This window comes from Tamandua tetradactyla, chromosome 4, assembly GCF_023851605.1.
Source record: "Tamandua tetradactyla isolate mTamTet1 chromosome 4, mTamTet1.pri, whole genome shotgun sequence".
Taxonomy (NCBI): Eukaryota; Metazoa; Chordata; class Mammalia; order Pilosa; family Myrmecophagidae; genus Tamandua; species Tamandua tetradactyla.
In genome coordinates, this window is record NC_135330.1 from 94,153,828 (window position 1) to 94,169,082 (window position 15,255).

At 36.3% G+C, this 15,255-nt stretch overlaps 1 long non-coding RNA gene across 1 annotated transcript in view; it reads right to left on the reverse strand.

Moving 5' to 3' along the window:
• Window positions 1-321: 321 nt before the first annotated feature.
• Window positions 322-15,255, reverse strand: part of LOC143679186 (uncharacterized) — a 48,737-nt gene continuing 33,803 nt past the window's right edge. Inside the window, exons 3-4 of the long non-coding RNA XR_013173578.1 lie at window positions 6,428-6,491; window positions 322-694 (exon numbers count right to left, since the gene is read on the reverse strand). This is a non-coding gene — a long non-coding RNA (uncharacterized LOC143679186). The remainder of the gene's footprint in view (window positions 695-6,427; window positions 6,492-15,255) is intronic.

Here is a 15,255-nt window from a genome sequence, read left to right on the forward strand (position 1 = left end):
TAATTAAGGCACTCAACATAATGCCGGACATGTATTAAGCACATAAATAGCAGCAATAGTACTGCTTTTACACAGGGGGCTCTGGAGTCCACCATTCTATGTCTGAATCTTGGTCTAACCATCTATCAGCTCTTGGACCTGGATAACTTCCTTGACTTTTCTATGCCTCCTTTTTACCTTTTATAAATGAAGAAAATAATAATATCTTCTTCAGAATTGTGGTGAGGATGACAGTAAGAGTCTATATATACTAGCTGTGTAGTAACTTCTAAAATATTAGCTATTATTTTATTTTTATTAAATGGAGCCCTATGCTACATACAAAAAAAAAACTATGGATAGCTTTATAAAGTTTCCATCAGGAGAAAGTAACTATAAACATGAAGGAAAAGAACCCTTGCCAGCAACATAGCTGCTTTTATTTGGTGGGTAGTGTGTTATAAATATCTGTAGTTGACACAAACACACATCATCACTGGCAGGTGTCTGCACACCGCAGAAGTAAAGAACAAGTTGTTCTTTGTAATTTTAACAAAGTAATTGAATACTTGGCTGCCTTTGGTGGTGATGGTGATGGGGTTCTTGTTGAGAAATATGGTGATACCTTTCCACTGGAGCGCTCTTCACTTTTGACACAATATTAAGCAGTCTGTTAAATCCCTTATGCAATTCCAAGAAACCAAGGAATCTAGATCTGCAGGGACATGAATAAAACATGTTGTATTTGGTTAAATCTCTGTTTCTTTCCAGATGGCAGTTCTATATGTGTTTAAAACAGCCTGTATTTAATTTGTATCATACATTTTCAGCACATTGAATAAATTACAATTATAAAAATTATTAAGAAAGAACTCATGTTATTATATAAAATACTACAAGAAAAAGCAGAAAATATCTTTTTTTTAATCTAGCTGTATGTTTGAGTTTTGTATTTTTTTTTACATGGACAGGCTCCAGGAATGGAACCCAGGTCTCCGGCATGGCAGGTGAGAATTTTTCCACTGAGCCACCAATGCACCAACTGGAAAATATCTTGACATATCAAAAACAAGTAACCATTATGATAAGATGATTCATTACTAAAATACTGTGTTTGTGTTGAGGGGGAAAGTGCATCCAAATGTTTTCCATCAGTTCACTGCATTGCTATCTTGAATCCAGGTTCTTGATAACCTGGGATTTCCATGTCTAATCAGAATCTCTCTTTTGTGAATAGTATCAAATTTGCTGGAGAGGTTCCTGAAGCACTTATTGTTGTTCCTACACTGAATGCTGAAGAAAATTGGGTGATTTTACACACTCATTAGGATAACGTATCTCTAATTATGCTCTTAAACAAAGCTTCTTCCAACCTTTTTGTAGAAGTATAGACTATGTTACAAAAAATAAAATAGATAAGACTACTATAAGATTAACAATAAATCAAAGCAGAGACTGGTAAAGAATTAGGTCCAAGAAAAACTGCAGCCTGTTAGTTACAGATTTTTATACAAATTCAATTGCTTTCATGTATAGTCATTTTTGAGTAAACATAATTTGGTTATATTGTGAAATGCAACCTCGTCTTTGCCTATTTTCTGCTTATGCACTGAAAATCACACAGAAAATAACATAGATGTAATGACTGATTTCTGACCTTCAGATTAAAATCTAACATGACTTTCTAAGCCTTTTATTCAAAGGCTTAGAAAGCCTTTTATTTCTAAGCCTTTTATTCAAAGGCCACTTTCCCCAAAGTGACTCTCCTGCTTCTACAAAACCATCTCTAGAATTCTAGTTTCACCAAGTATACCTTATACTGCATTTATTTTTAAAATGTTTACTTTGACATGGAATTATGTATTGAAATGTTTAGAGAGTAATGTGCTTGGGATTTTGTGGATTTTACTTAGGATCTTCAATTTATGTGCCTACTCCAATAGGCAGTAGGGCCCATGGAAAATAAATTTGTTCATTTGTAAGTCAAACAGTCTTACAGAGTCCTATTTGTTTGATCTGATTATGTTTTATTGTGTTTTAATCAAATCTAGAGTTTAACCCAAATTCATGAAATATTTTACAAATTTTTGCCTAATAAGTATGAAATTCTACATTCTTTTTTGTAAACATGGAAATTTTCAATATTTGAGATTTTCTCAAAACTCAAAAAATAAAATTCTATCCTTTAATCAGTTTTTGGGAATAAAATGTAGCAGGAAAAATAGAGATGGGATGGGGAATCTAAACAAAATTACTATGACAAGGCAGACCTTTAAAGAATTGCATTATAGGAATATTTAGTTTAAAGATAAAGAATATAGTGCAGAGGAGGTAAGTGATTTGCCCTGGAAAATCCATTGCCTGGTGGTAGAAATGACCATATGCAAATTATACATCATAGGATTAGAATTGTGAGTGGATGGCCATCTTACAATAAGAATCAAACTGTGAAGAATGAACATGTGAAAAGAGCTTAATGTTGTAATCAAATAAAACTCATAAGCAAATTAATCTGATGCATATTTAATGATATGTATAATCATCATTGTGTTGCATAGTGATTAGTCATAATTGCTAAAGGGTTCACATAAATTACTGTAATTAGTATTGCTCTCACATAGTCAAACTAAGTATTTCTAGGATTAGCTGGGAAACAAAAAAGAAAAGAAAAGGAAACTAGGAGGAATGGGAAGCTGTTTAGATGCTTCACTGAAGAAACCACAAATCAGGGAGAACATATAGATCATTTAGCTCAATGGTCTCTTTATAGTAATAGACAAATTGAGGACTAGAGAATGAAGTTATCTATTTGCATTATGTGATTTCAAAGTACTTTTTTTTCTTTACTTTTCTGGTATTTATTCCTTGAAACTAGAAACTGGGTAACTAAGAATCTCTTGTATTAACAAGAGAGGAAATGGTAGTTACGGAATCTGAAAGTAATAAACTTTCATTTTTCATCTGCTCTTTAAGACAACCCAAGCCCTTTCTTCTGCAGATGAAGGAATCATGTAGCATAAGCCAAAATTCTCCTTTCCTTTCAGGCAACTTAAACCAAACTTCAGTGGGATGGGAAACATCCAGTATAAAACAGTACAAGGTTAAGAGGAAATTGCTATGAGGATGCACTGTCTGCCTGTGTCAGCTCCCAATGCAGGGGGGCACTGAGGCCCCTTTTGTCTGGGAGTGACTTTAAGAAAGTATCTGGAATCCCAGAAACACGGGGTATACCAGTTCCTAAGGAACTCCAGAGCTACTTAACTATTTGCCAAGCAGGTGAGTTTGTGAGTACAACTGGGCTTTGATTTAAAAAAAAAAAACAGCATCCTGGTCATCTACACCTATGTAGAAATCTCCCTTCTGCTTCCAGAAGCTCAATTGGAAAATCAGTGATATACAGTGGGGGATTTGGAATCATACTTATCTGTGTTTAACTGGCTTAATTATAGTTCTTGACACATAATTGTTGGGAGGCAATCTGCCATGGACTTTTTGGGCTCCTCCATTTCTTACTGAACATGCCAAAACCAAGCCCCTGACTATTCTTTCACCAAAGTCAAGTAACACATTGCAATAATGTATCATGTAGTCCAGCCACTGAAACCACTCTCCTACAGGGCAAAGAAGAGGCTAGCTAAATGCTTGCTGTCAATGTGGCCAATTCCCTACACTCAGGGTTCTTTTCTACTAGCAATCCCCACTACATGTGCTGGCTCCAACTGGCCATCTATCTCACCCTGTTGGGATTAGAGCTTCCAGAACTTACCTGCCTCTAATGATAAGCCTGCCACTGCTTTGCCATAAATAATAAAGCCCTTTATGTCTGACCAAGAAATCTCATTTCTTTTATATGCATCCATGGATTCAGTAGCTCTCCTGTACACCATCAAACTTATTTAAATAAAATAAAATCAGGCTAATAATTTATAATAAAGAAAGGATAATCGATAAATAGTATTGTTTTTATTTATCTGGGCTAAGTAACACACATTAGAGCACTTAGCACAATGGTCAGACACCCACTTCATATAATCCACACAATAAACCATAAGACAGATATTGTTAAATTCATTTTAAAGATAATAATGAGTCTCAGGTTTGAGCAGCTTGAAAACGTGATGAAGGTATTGGGTTTCTGGTAGTGTCAGGATGTAAGAAAGAGGAAGGAGTAACAAACAACAGGTAGATTGACCCTTTTGATAACATTTCTTGGTAATTTCACCAAAGCCAGTTATGAATTCTCTCCTCCTGGATACATGTACACTAATTTCCAATTAAGGGGAATAAATATAGTAATACATTCATTTGGAAACCTGGAGGCTAAAGGCAAGGAATGTGCTGCAAGCAGAGAACTAACTGCATACAAAAAATGATTCATACCACAGCTTAAAGGGAAATATACACATAGGCACAGTATTTGCACAGTAGTCTGCATGTTAATAAATATTAAACATATACATTCCACAAAAGAAATTTAGTATCCAAAATTCTGTGAAATACTCTGCATGGAAAAACCTGATTGCTTTTCAAAGGCCCTAGGATATATTCAGAAATAAATAAGTCAACAGTGTCCTTTCCATATAAATCAAGTTGACTATGATGATTTCATGAGCTGAGAGGGAGGTTGGAAAGTTTTAAGGCTAGTAACCCAACTCCGTTCCATCCCTACCACTCCTTATCTTAAATATGAGGTGCAGAGGTTATTTAGCCTTTATCATGAAAAGAGTGATGATTCTGGAGTATGACAGTCATAATTTCGTACCCTGCCTCCCCTATGATTTTCTGCCTCATGGCTAGGGGCAAGTTTTTAAATATCTTTGTGCCTTGTTTTACTTATATATAAAGTGGATTTGATAAGACTCCCTAGGAAGTGCCACTGTGTCTGGCATAAAGTAGGTACCCACTGAATGGACCCATCATTAGTGCTTCCAGGTTAAAGAGCTCTTCAATAGAAAAGACAGAATGTGACCTGGAGACCCTTTTCATGGTATAATCAGCCAAAAATATTCTCTGTCTCATGGCTCAAAAGAAGATTGTTAGCACATGTTAACTAGATGTTTTAGTTTTCCAGGGCTGCTATGACAAAATCACACAATGGACTGGCTTAAATATGTATCTTCTCATGGTTTTGGCAGCTAGAAGTTTAACACCAAGGTGTTGGCAGAGCTCACTTTTTCCCCAAGTCTGTAGTTTTCTGGTGAACCTCAGTCACAAGGCAATATCTCTCTCCCTGTGTCTTCCCCTCTGATTTCCACTAACTTCTGGCTTCTGCTGGCTTCTGGCTTCTACTTACAGCTGCGTGCAATTTCCTTTGCTTATAGGGATCCAGCCACATGGATCAAGGCCCACACTGATTCAATTTGACCTCATCCAAACAGAATCTTCAAAGATCCCATTCACAAATGAGCCCACAACATAACTAGTAATAGCATCTTTGAAGGTCTATTTATAAATGGGCTCATAACCATGGGACCAGGGTTTAGACCTTGAGCATACCTTTATGGAGGGTCATGATTCAATCTCCAACATTGGTTGAACATCTTGAGGGGCTATAGGGAATGCTTCATAGGTCTTGAAGAGTGAACCAGAATAAATAACCTTAGGGAGCAAGATGTCCTTGATCTGGGGCTAAAATTTTGCTTAACACCCTAGGGCTTCTCTAAAATTATCCTTTGTCTCGAGATAGGAATGTTTTTTTTTAATATTTTAATCTTTAGAGAAAGGTATTTCATTCAGCCCTTACTTCCTGGGCTGATAAAATGACAATGATAACACAAGGTTGCTAAATGTGAAGGCATAATCAAAGAGGCAAATTAGCCACTCTCTTAAGAGAAAGTAATGAAAAAATTATGTCCTAAATCAGAGCAGTTAAGACCTTCCACAGCAATTGGGTAGGATCTGCTTAGAGCTCTAAGAATGTGTTGCAATATACCTAAGGACAAAGGGACCATGTTTTCAATTTCTGGTTCTTTGTGTTAAAAATAACCCTAAGTAAAAAAGTGAATTTGGGGTCAGTAATGGAAAAGAAAAGAGTGTTTGGAAAAGGAAAAGGGGACACTGGAGAGAGAATATTTTACAGGTTAGAACCATTTGTTTTCAAGTCAGAGAAAGCCAGGTCCAAATCCTGGCTGTGTCACCAACAAGTAACTTGGCAATTAATTTAGACCTTCTATGTGATGGAATCTCCAGAGTCAAATAAGGAAAAGAACACTTAATGGGGCTGCTGTCTGAGTTAAAAAGATATTGTGTAAAGCATTCAGCACTTAATAAATATCCAGTAAGAAAGAAATTAGTGTTACTGAAGAGTAAAATTAAAGAGTAAAAAGTTTGCAGTGTAATAATTTTAGCTTTTCCACAGATTTTGATTTTTTTCCCATGTTAACTTTTATTTGATTAAATTAAAAATATACACATGCACACATTTACATTTTACTAAAATGCACCTTACTGAAGTTAGGTGTCAAGATTCTTTGTGTCCTCCTTTCACAGTATTTCCCAAGTATTCTAATAGGCTATAAAGAAGGAACAGAAATAACAATTTACTAAGCATCTACTGTGTTGAATTTATTAAATATTATACTAAATATTATACTAGATGTTCCATTTTATTCTCACATTCTTCTGAGAGGATATTATTCCCATTTGGCAAATAAAGAAACTTGTTTATCCAGCATATATCTTGCCAAAAATTTCTCATCTGGCAAGTGTCTGAGTTTGAACTGGAATACCAATGTGTCTCCTGCTAAAAGTTTAGATCTTTTGTGGGCAGAGATCAGTCCAAACTTGATATAGAGAAATGTTTCCCAAAATACCATCATGAGAAGAATCACTGGAAATCCTTGTTAGAAAGATCATTTCTGGGACCTTATCCAGGTGCCCTGAATCCCTGAATCTCCAGGGTAGGGTTCGAGGGAAATTCTGGATTCTTGAACTCCAGGTATTTGCAATCATCAAATAAGTTTGGGAAATGCCCTTAGAGAACACAGGAGTTTCATACTCTTAACGTTATATATATATAGAGAGAGAGACATATAGCTATCTACAGACAGGTAGATATTTTTTTAATAGCTACAGGTTCAGTGCACATAGAATTTTATACAAACTGATCCTGTAACAGTAAATTTCTATTACTGGCAAGTAGAAACATTAATTCTTAGTATTTTTTAAAGTGGAAATATGCCATTAGACATACCCACAGAATCTTCAGAAGAAGGGAATACTGTGAAAATATTTAAGGCAAGTAATACAGTCATTGTAAATGGACTTTTACTTTTTTCCCTAGAATAGATCACAAAATGATTGATGTTAATGTTTACTATATGTTGAAATTTTTAAAACAAATGCAAATAAAGTAAGTTGTAGCAAGGACACAGAGTGGAATAGTGCAAATAACAAAGACTGTGGAGTTACAAGATACAAATTGAGACCCAAACTTTATCTAGGAGAAGTTTTTGTAACCTTAAGCAAATCTCCTAAATTCTCTGTTCCTTAATACTCTCATCTCAATAAGATAAAATATCATTTTTTTCAGGGTTTAAATTCAATTTTCTCTTTGTAAGGACTTAAATAAAACATGATAAATAGCTTATAAATTAACACGTATAAAGTTATAAAAATGCGAACTGCTATTTCAATTATGATGCTAGCAAAAGTGAACTGTTTCTTCTCAGCCAAATCTAATTCCATGAAAGTTTTCTGGTTCTCTACCAAGCCTGAGAGATAAGCAATTTACAGGAAGGCAGAAATGAAACTATTTCACTGGAGATGTTATCATGGCCTCTGGGTAAGATGCTAAACTAGAATCTCTCCTTTTGTGTTACCAGCTACCTAGAAGGATGTTAAGATCTATAAATCCATTCAACAGAGGAAAATGGAGAAGGATATCATCCTAATGTTCCATCATTCTCTCCTATATGTCTATAATAATGTTCTAATACTCAAAGCTATTTCTGACAATCTACACTTGTGGAGCTAATAGTAACCTCCCTAGATTTTGAAAATCATCTTTTCATACTTTAAAAATGGTGTTAGAAGGTTTTATTGGGAATGTAATAGGCAAATTTAATTCTGATACATTCTTAATAAAATATGACTGAGAACCATAATAGCAAAAATTATGATTTATAATATATACTATGAAAATATAAACATATAGCATAATAATATATAATCATATACTATATCATATAATTATAATCCTTATATAATTCTGTATAAGTAAAATTTCATAAGAATGTAGTACTTATTTGGAGGCAGTTTTGAAATAAAACTTCTGAGCAAAACATCTTAGAAATGTGTTTGTGACTTATGAGAATGAGGTAACACATTAGGGGTCAGAAGGACTTGGTTCAAATTCCATCTCTCAGTATATCTGGCAAATCATCTAAATGTTTTGAATTTTAATGTATCTTTTAAAAAAAAGATAAATGTAACTATCCCATAGATGAGATATTATATGTAAAACCACAATGTGAGCCAACAATTGTAGTTATAATCATGATTATTAATAGGGCATAAACTCAATGATGGTGATAATGATCCTTAAGGTGAGTTTTTTGCTTAAGCAGTTTACTTATATTCTCTATTGATCCTATAAAATTGAAATGTGTCCTTATAAAGATATGGGAATTCTCCAGCCATTATAGTTACATACACTTAAATCAGATTTGCTTCTTTACCTTAATTGAAATCAAACTTAGAATAACACTTATGACCCAGAGATTCATTTATATGATGTGCCCTTGATCCTTTTCAGGGTTCCATCTCCTTGATATTAAACTAATAAGAGGAGACACAACACTTGCTTTTAGTCTAGAGGCTGAGATGTATCAGCTCTTTGAAGTTCTATAACTTCATAGATATTAAAAGCAGAATTTTATATCAGAAAGCACAATGATTTTGGAGGCAGTAGAGCATTCTAGTTTTGTATTCCAATTGTGACAGGATCATTTACCAAGCTTGGTAATTTGATATCTCTAAATATCTCTTATACCATCTGTAAAATACAGGGTTGCAAATATTAAATGAAGAAATACAAAGCTGAATATATGTGATTAATATTCTCTAAATGGTTGCCAACTTTATTAATGTACATAAATCCACTAATGTACAAAGTATCTGTTTTTCACAAAGCTGGTCTCCCATTACCCCATTTTGTTGCCTCTATCCAGATAGGTATTTCTGGTACATTCTGGGTTGCTTGAACAAGGAACTGGCCAGGACCTCTAGCTTCTGCTCTGTTCCAGGGGAATGGCTGCATCTGAACTCATTTTCCCACAGCACCATTGGCAGTAACCTTCACAAAGTGGAAGGGGCTAAAACCTCCCCAGAGTGCCCAAGTCTCCAGGTGATAGGTTATCCAAGGTAATGCATATAACCTGGCATCAAAATCCAAACATCCTCCTTGCCTTCAAATAGTCTGTTTTCCCCTGGTCCAGTCAATGATGCTTGTATGTTTACCCAATAAAATAGAAGGACCATAAGAGGTGGATTATCTTCTGGGAATCTAAACCACCCACTTCATCTAGGTTCTGCATGCTTCTTCCTGAGATGAGAAGGTGGGAGAACACATGCCTCACATTACTGGCAATGGTTTATAAATTTCCCTCAAAGCACATATTCCTTAACCCATGCATTATAGCATTGTGGAAATTACCCTTACCCACCATGTTCCACAGCCATCATCTGTCTCTCTGAGCAACATTTTGGGAAAAGTTTTAGGCAGTATATATTCTCGTATTAGCATCCTGGCTCCCTGCATTTCTCCTCTGTTGTTTACTCCTCACCATCTAGAATGTTTCAGGAAATTACTTAGGTAGATGGTTTTTTAAAGTGGCAAGTCATCCTTTCCTTAGGTTCTCTGTTTCCTATAATTTAATGATGCATTTATGTGCCACACCAGAAAACATAGTGACCAGTGACAGATATTATTTATGCATAATGGTCCCTTACTGGATCTGTTTACTAACTGCTGACAGTGTAAATCCAAGGAAATCTTAAGCATTTTCTGGATAGCCCTAAATCAAGAATGTCCCTTAAATCTACAAAATACTTTCTTTTCTTAGGTCATATTTGTTGCTTTTATAGGGTATTGAGTAATTTCCATCAGTTCCACCAAACAACCTTGAATTAATTTCAGTACACCATGGCCTTATCAGTTTTAGAGTGTTGTTTTAGAGGAACTTTTTTTTTTTCAGTTCCTGTTGGTAATCCAGTAATTGTTTTCATGGCATTCCAATCAAGTGAAGTACTCTGATAGAATGTCAACAAAATGTCAAATACTTGAGAAGAGACACTCTAAGTTTTATGGTAATTGATTGCTTATTTGAATCTTTCTGTTTCCAACTGTTCTTTGGATGTATCAAGGAAGATGGAAACTGCAGAGGATACATTTTGAATATGGTAAAAATGGTTTTGTATAACTATATTTTATAGAAAGTGGAGAAGAATAGGAGGTAGGGGAGAAGCAGGCCCTTGTGAATATCACTGATGGGAATATCATCTATAAAATATCCATAGCCTGTAGGACAGTCAGGTAAACTGAGCCAATGAGAGGAGCCCATAGTGTCAAGACTTGCGCAACACTGAGTTATCAGTCCTGGTTGTTTATTGGTGGCCTGGTCAGGGCTTTGGAGAGGACAACAGCATTGCTTCTCCCAACAATCTGAATTCCCCAATTATGTAGGACAATTTGGAAAGGGATAAGACATAAGGTAAGCCCTCTTTAAAAATTGCTATTCAGTCTAAGAAACACCATCATCTATCACTTTCACTGACAGATTCAGCACATTTATTGAGAGTTCATCATATGCTAGATAATACATATGAATTTTTCATACACCAGGATACACATACATATGTTAGGTTATATATATATATATATCTTGCCCTTAAGGAACTTAGTGAATAGATAATTCTAATGCAATGTTTTAAAATACTCTTAGCCAGTAATAAAATTTCCAATTAAATATGTTTGTTTTGGGAAGAAACTATCTGATTTATGATATAGATTCTGGGCATAACCACAGTTGAAATTTAGAGTATTCCTATAGCAAAGCAATCATTCATTGCTTTTAAAAATTATTATTAAAAATTATTAAAATATAAATATATCATTACTTATTTTAAAATTATAAAAAATAATAGCTTTAAAAGAATAATGTAATTGAGAAATTAGGATTTAAGGGATGATTTTGCTTACTGAATCATTATATAGATATTCCTTTTTGCTTTCTGGTATATTGGAGCAAACAGAAGGAAATTCCTGGAATCTCTGAATTGTCATCCAGCTGCCTTGATCTCTGATCATGACTGCTTAGCCTTTTCCTTCTGCCCCTGTGATGGTAACTACCTTGTGATTAACCTTCAATTGTACCCATTTATTCAGTTCAATTTTAGAGTCTTGTAATCACTAATGATAACCCCTAATGTTTATTAATGAAGGGTCTTTGGTCAGCCCAGATCTAACCCACCCTAAGTCCAAAGTTGTCTTGATAACTGAGATTGGATCTAACCAAACTGGGCCTGCCTGTCTTTCAATTACAAACATAGTATGCCCTTCCATTTATTTAGGTCTTCTGTGATTTCTTTTAGCAATTTCTTGTAGTTTTCTTTACATAGGTCTTTTGTATCCTTAGTTAAGATTATTCTTAAATATTTTATTCTTTTGGTTGCAATTGTGAATGGAATTTTTTTCTTGATTTCCCCCTCAGATTATTCATTATTAGTGTATAGAAACACTACAGATTTCTGAGTTTTGATTTTGCTGTGCTCATTTATTGGCCTATTTGGATGTCTTTTGTTTAGTTTTCTAGCCTAATTGCTCTGGCAAGAAATTCCAGTCCAATGTTAAATCAGTGGTGTGCTGGTTTGAAAGGAAGTATGCCCCCTAAGAAAAGCCATGTTTTAATATAAATCCCATTTTATAAAGGTAGAATAATCTCTATTCAGTGCTGTATGTTTGAAACTGTAATGAGATCATCTCCCTGGATGATGTGATTTAGTCAAGAGTGGTTGTTAAACTGGATTAAGGGATGACATGTCTCCACCCATTTGGGTGGGTCTTGATTGGTTTATTGGAGTCCTATAAAAGAGGAAATATTTTGGAGAATGAGAGATTCAGAGAGAGCAGAACGATGTAGCCATGAGATACAGAGAGTTCACAAGCCAGCAACCTTTGGAGATGAAGAAGGAAAATGCCTCCCAGGGAGCTTCATGAAGCCAGAAGCCAGGAGAGAAAACTAGCAGATGACAATGTCATGTTCGCCATGTGCCCTTTCAGCTGAGAGAGAAGCCCTGACTGTGTTCACCACATGCCTTCTCACTTGAGAGAGAGAGACCCTGAACTTCATGGGCCTTCTTGAATCAAAGTATCTTTCCCTGGATGCCTGTGACTGGGCATTTCTATAGACTTGTTGTAATTGGGACATTTTCTCAGCCTTAGAACTGTAAACTAGCAACTTATTAAATTCCCCTTTTAAAAAGCCATTCTGTTTCTGGTATATTGCATTCCAGCAACTAGCAAACCAGAACAGATTTTGGTACCGGAGAGTGGGGTGCTGCTGCTGCAGTTTGCAAATACCAAACATGTTGGAACAGCTTTTTAATTGGATAAGGGGAAGATTCTGGAAGAGTTGTGAGAAGCTTGATAGAGAAGGCCTAGAATGCTTTGGAAAGACTGTTAGTAGAAATGCAGACTCTGAAGATACCTCTGATGAGGCCTTAGACAGAAATGAGGCACGTGTTATTGCACACTGGAAGGAAGGCAATCCTTGTTTTAAAATGACAGATAATCTGGCAAAGTTGACTAATGGTATTGGCTGGGAGGCAGATTTTAAAAGCCATGAACTTGGATATTTAGCAGAAGAGATCTCCAAATTAAATATTGAAAGTGCAGTCTGGTTTCTCCTTGCAGCTTATAGTGAAATGCAACAGGAAAGAGATACGCTGAAAATTGAACTCTTGGGTACAAAGAAACCAGAAATTGAAGTTCTGGAAAATTCTGGGCTCCCAGAAATGGAGTCCCCAGAGAATAGCACCCTGTGTGAGGATTTGACCAGATGTGGAACCAGTCAGCCATTTCAGAGAAAGTCAGGATTGGACATGGAGTTATCCGGGAAGGACTTGTGGAAACTTCTTACGTCTGATGGGCATGAGCCAAGGCTACTGCATAGAAAGCCAACGAGAGTGCTGTGAGACCTGTATAAACAGAACCGTTGCCAGTCTGGACTGAAGGGTTCATAGAAGGGACACATTGGAGGGAAAATAATTTCAGAGGCAAAACCATGGAGGCTGGAGTCTGAAGTCAAGAAGCCTCAGGCCAGGAGAGCAGACCCACACAAGCCCATGGAGAGGGTGAGTTTGCCCCAAAGGCAGAGGATGGGCCTTCCACCTGGTTGCAGTGGAAGAGTCATGCTGCCTCAGGCCTTGGAGAGGGTGAAGCACATTCCTTGGGGTTTGGGGAGAGCCTGGTTGCCACCACACGGAGGGGTTGAGCGTGTGCCCCAGAGATGGCAAAGAGCCCAGGTGCGGCCCCAATGCTTGGAGATGGTGGAGTCAAGAGAAAGGCGATCTCCCCAATATCCCCAAGGTTGTGTTTGAAGAGAGGCAGGCTTCTGTGTAGGCATTTGGAAAGGGTGGGACTGCCACTTTCTAAAGCCCTGAGGATAAATGACTCTCAGACTTTAAAATCTAACGAACTTTGCCCTGCAGGTTTTCAAAACTGTATGGGTCCAGTGACCCCTGTGTTCCTTCCTCCCTATGGAAATGTGTATGTGTATCCTATGACTGTTCCTCCTTCATATGTTGGCAGCAAATAACTTGTTATGAGTTTTCAAAGGTCCAGAGCAAATGGAGAAAATTTTGCCTTAGGATAGAACATGCCTGTAACTGACTTGATGAGATTTTATACTCTCTCTAATTTGTGTACTTCATGTTGTCAATCATTTGTCTGAGACCTTGCTGAAATCTTTCCATTTTTCTCCATCTGTTCTTTTGTCTGTTCACATTTGAATCCTCTGTCTTCCACCTCACTGATCTCTTTTACCTCTTCAAATCTGCTGCATATGTGTCCACTATAACTTTCAATTTCATTACAGATATCATTTTTGTAAGATTTGCTATTTTTCTATGTTTTCTCAAATTCTTCTTTATGCTCTCCTAGTATCTTCTTAATATGTTTTATTTCTTTAGCCACCTTATTGAAATTATTTAGGAGATTTGTTTGAACATGTTTTTTGGGGGGGGGCAGGGGTGCATGATCTGGAAATCGAACCCAGGTCTCCCAAAGGTAAGCTGGGCATTCTAACACTGAGCCACCTGTTACAACCTGTATTAGTTAGGGTTCTCTAGAGAAACAGAATCAACTCGCAAATATAAAATTTATAAAAGTGTCTCACGTGACCACAGAAACGCAGAGTCCAAAATCCACAGGGCAGGCTGCAAAGCTGACGACTCCAATGGATGGCCTGAATGAACTCCACAGCAGAGGCTCACCAGCCAAAGCAGGAATGGAACCTGTCTCCTCTGAGTCCTCCTTAAAAGGCTTCCCATGATTAGATTTAGCATCACTACTTGCAGATGACACTCCCCTTTGACTGATTACAAATGGAATCAGCTGTGGATGCAGCTGACGTGATCATGACCTAATCCTATGAAATGTCCTCATTGCAACAGACAGGCCATTGCTTGCCCAATCATATAAACAGGTACCACAACTTGGTCAAGTTGACACATGTCCCTAACCATGACAAGTGGTGACAATGGGCATCCCTTTCTTCTTTCTGATTTTAAAGGGAAAGCTTTCTGTAATTCATTATTAAGTAGAATGCTAGATGTGGGCTTTTCATATATGCCCTTCATCATCTTAAACCTTTCTTTCCTAAAAGTGTTCTAAGTGTTTTTATCATGATGGCATGCTAAATTTTGTCCAATAAATTTTCTGCATCAACTGAGATTATCATGCATTTCTTCCCCCTTCATGAGGTTAATCTGATGTCCTACATTTATTTCTTTATATTGAACTGATCTTGTATACAAGGAATAAATCCCACTAGATCATGTTGTGTAATCCTTTTAATATCCTTTTGGATTCTCTCTGCTAGTATTTTGCATATAACTTGTCTCTATATTTATAACAGGTATTGGTTTGTAGTTATTCTGGGTTTTTTTGGTATCTTTATCTTTATCTGGCTCTTGTATAATGATTATGACCTTTTAGGATGAATTAGTGATTTCTCCCTCTTCAATATTTTTGGAAGAATATGAGGAGAATTGGAG